At 46.2% G+C, this 3278-nt stretch overlaps 1 pseudogene; it reads right to left on the bottom strand.

Annotated features, from left to right (window-relative positions):
* Positions 1 to 717: 717 nt before the first annotated feature.
* LOC133893199 (acidic endochitinase-like) lies at positions 718 to 1797 on the bottom strand (annotated as a pseudogene).
* Between the last annotated feature and the right edge of the window lie 1481 nt (positions 1798 to 3278).

The following is a 3278-nucleotide window of genomic DNA, read 5'->3' as shown; positions in this document are numbered from 1 at the left end:
GAAGCTCACCGTGTGCTCGGTGGGTGTGAAGACACGACGGTGAGGCGGCTTGGCGGAGAGGGGCGAAAAAGGTTGCCGCGAAGAGCTCGGGGAAGAGTTGGCACGAAGAGCTTGGGGAAGAGGAAGACACCTTATATAGACAGTCAACTTATTAGTGCCGGCTCATAATATGAACCGGTACTGATACTCATTATCAGTGCAGGTTCATAGTTGTTAGCCGGTACTGAAGTATTAGTGCCGATTTGTTCTAAGAGCCGGCACTGATACTAAGTATCAATGCCGATTCAACCCGGCTCGATTGTTGATTGAGCGCGAAAAGTTATGAACTGGCACTGATACTTCATCAGTGCCGGTTCTTTCATAAACGGAACTGATGGGGCTGCACGGATGACTATTTTTGTTGTAGTGTTTGTATGAATGACATCGATTGCATTATTTTTAGGTGTTCATTTTGAGTCAAGTTCCATGTGGACTAGACTTCGCCTCACATACCTTGTAGCGGTGTCCATGTCGATGGTGAAGATGAAGGAGGGGATGCGATGCTTCCTACTCGGCCCATCTCTTAGCTAAGATGGCTAGTGCATGATCGCAAAATAGTAGCCCCCCTTTGGCTACTTTTAAAGTTCAGTCTTAGTGGCCTCCTTATTGTCTATGATATTTACTGTAACTGGAAACTAGTACTATAATAAAAACTCTTAAGTCTTTCAATGCCTTGACATGAAAATTTGATCCAATCCAGTACAACCAAAGTTACAGTAATGATATTTGCAAGTACTCAAACCTATTCACAACAAGAGATCTGCTCACAAGAGGAAGAGGACAGCTCACAATATCACACAGCACAAAGAACAAGTAGCACGCATACATATTTCACACCGTCGCAAGCAACCAGCTTAAACATCACTTTTCACTGAAGAGCTGTAGTCATCTTGGTCATCGTAGTACTTGGACCACAGCATGATCCCTCCATACTTCCCTGAGCTCTTGATCAACGGAAGCACCTGAGACTTTAGATCATCAGCTGGGATAAACCCGCTCCCAGCCGCCAGAGGCGACGCCGGGAGGCCGAGAAAAATCTGCTTCCCTGGAATGGTCAGCCACTGCTTCCATGCATCCGCAAGATTGGTTGTGATTCCCGTGCTGTACTGGCACGGAGGATTGTTGTAGAACTGCACCCAGACGTAGTCAAACAGGCCGGTGTTGAGGGCGCCACCCACCCAGGCGTCAGGGAATGGGCACTGAGGCGCGGCGGTCAGGTACACCCTTTGCCGGAGTTGCTGTACCCTTTCAGGTACCTGGCAAGGTTATCCCAGTGCTCGTTGGTGCCACCCTCGATGTCGAAATCGATGCCGTCGAGGACCGCGTCGCCGAGAAGGAGGGAGGACGACTGCCCGCCGAGGAAGTTGTTCCACAGGTACGTGGCGACGTTCTGGGCGTCCGCAGATGAGTTAAGGTAGTAGCTGCCCGCCCCGCCGCCGATGGAGAGCATGACCTTGACGCCACGGCTCTGGCACGACTTGATGTCGGCGCTCTGGCTGGCGCAGCCGCCGTTGGTCGGGTCACAGTGGCCCGCCAGGTTGAACACGGGGGGCTGGTGGCCTGGCCGTTGCCGAAGGCTGCGAGGAAGGCTATGTTGACGAACTTGTAGTTGCCCGTGGCGCAGGTGTCTGCGAGCGAGCCCTCGCCGCCGTTCTGACCCCAGTAGATGGCGATGCCGCCGGCGTGCGACCCGACAAACAGCGCCGCCACAGTTAGTATTATCATCAGGAGCTGCAGCAGTTGCGATTTGGTTGCCATTGGCATGCGCGGAGCAAATGCTGGTTTTTGTCCTTTTCCTCGTGTCTATCGATTGTAGCGGGTTGTGTTGCTACGAGTGTGATGAGATTAGTGTGGATGAGCTGCTCTTATATATGGATTTGATGAGAAAATCACTACTATAAAACCTCACATAATAGTCATTACTTTCAGTGTCGATTCAAAAGAACCGGTACTGAAAGTGATATCAGTGTCGGTTCTAAAACTTCCACCTGCGATCGAGGGCTTGGAGTTAAGAACCAGCACTGATAGTAGTGTTTCAATGCTGGTTCCTCTTTAAACCGACACTGATAGCCTCCTACAGTATATATAACCCATCTTCTTCCCCGTCTCGATCCAGAACAGAGCCGCCGCCACCGTAGCCCAGTGTTACAGCGCCTCCTTACCATTTTTTTGGGCGATTCAAAGTTTTTTTTTGCGTGGGAGCCTTCAAAATTTGGAGGAGTCAACTGTTTTAAGGTTAGTGAGATGATCTATATTTTATTTTGGATAGATTACTTGGTAGATTGCTCTAGAGTTGATGATAGATGGTGTTTTTTTCATGGTTATGGATCTAGAGATGTAGTTGAGATCTAATTTAGATAAAGTTTACAATTTTATCATTGTTAGATGTATAGAGATGATCTACATTTGATTCTTAGTTGGATTTTAGTTGCTAGATTGCTCTAGGTTTGAATTTAGGTGGTTGTTAGTTGGTGTTGAAATTTGGAATGAGCAAGAGCTCAAATATCCATATAAATTAGAGAAAGGTCACAATTTTATCATTGTAGATGATTTAACGAGTAGATTAAAAGTCACATGTAAATAGAGTTGGATGCCTACATTAAAATCTAGGGATAATTGTAAATTTGACACTTGTTGAACCGTTATTGTCATTCAAAAATTACAAAAATACCGCTAGAACTGTCAATCGAGTGGCATCCAAAGAATAAAAAATCAGGGAGGTATTTGCAAAATGTCCCTAAAATCTAGCTCTAATTTTCTAGTATGTGGATTGCGTATACTTTTAAATTCATGAATTTTAGTAACAATCCAGCGGATTTCCTCTATTAATTAATCAACATAGTGAATTTAACATGTACAGTTGATAAAATACTGTGTTGTAGGGATGGCACATCCACCCACGGGTCACAAATCGGACTCGGCAGCCTTTGAAAGGCGGGTCCCCCGACCCGGCCCAAGTACCGGAAGGAGATGGGCTCTCAAATAGGGACCAACTAGGATGCGAGGTAATTCGATGAATATGTTCTAGATTTGAAATATTTAATGATTATAAGTCCAATGTGTTTAATTATAATGATTTATAGATGGACTGGTCATGGATGTACAGCGAGGCTTTTTTGAGGGCTGCCGCGGCGTACAAGAAGCTAAAAAGGAAGCGTGACGAGCACTATATATGCTGTCCGTGTGTCGACTGCAAGAATAAGAAGCAGTTTTCAAACATAGAGCAGATCCGTGCACAC

Source organism: Phragmites australis, chromosome 15 (genome assembly GCF_958298935.1).
Source record: "Phragmites australis chromosome 15, lpPhrAust1.1, whole genome shotgun sequence".
Taxonomy (NCBI): domain Eukaryota; kingdom Viridiplantae; phylum Streptophyta; class Magnoliopsida; order Poales; family Poaceae; genus Phragmites; species Phragmites australis.
Note: the sequence above shows the minus strand (reverse complement) of the source record. Positions and strands in the feature narration are given on the sequence as shown.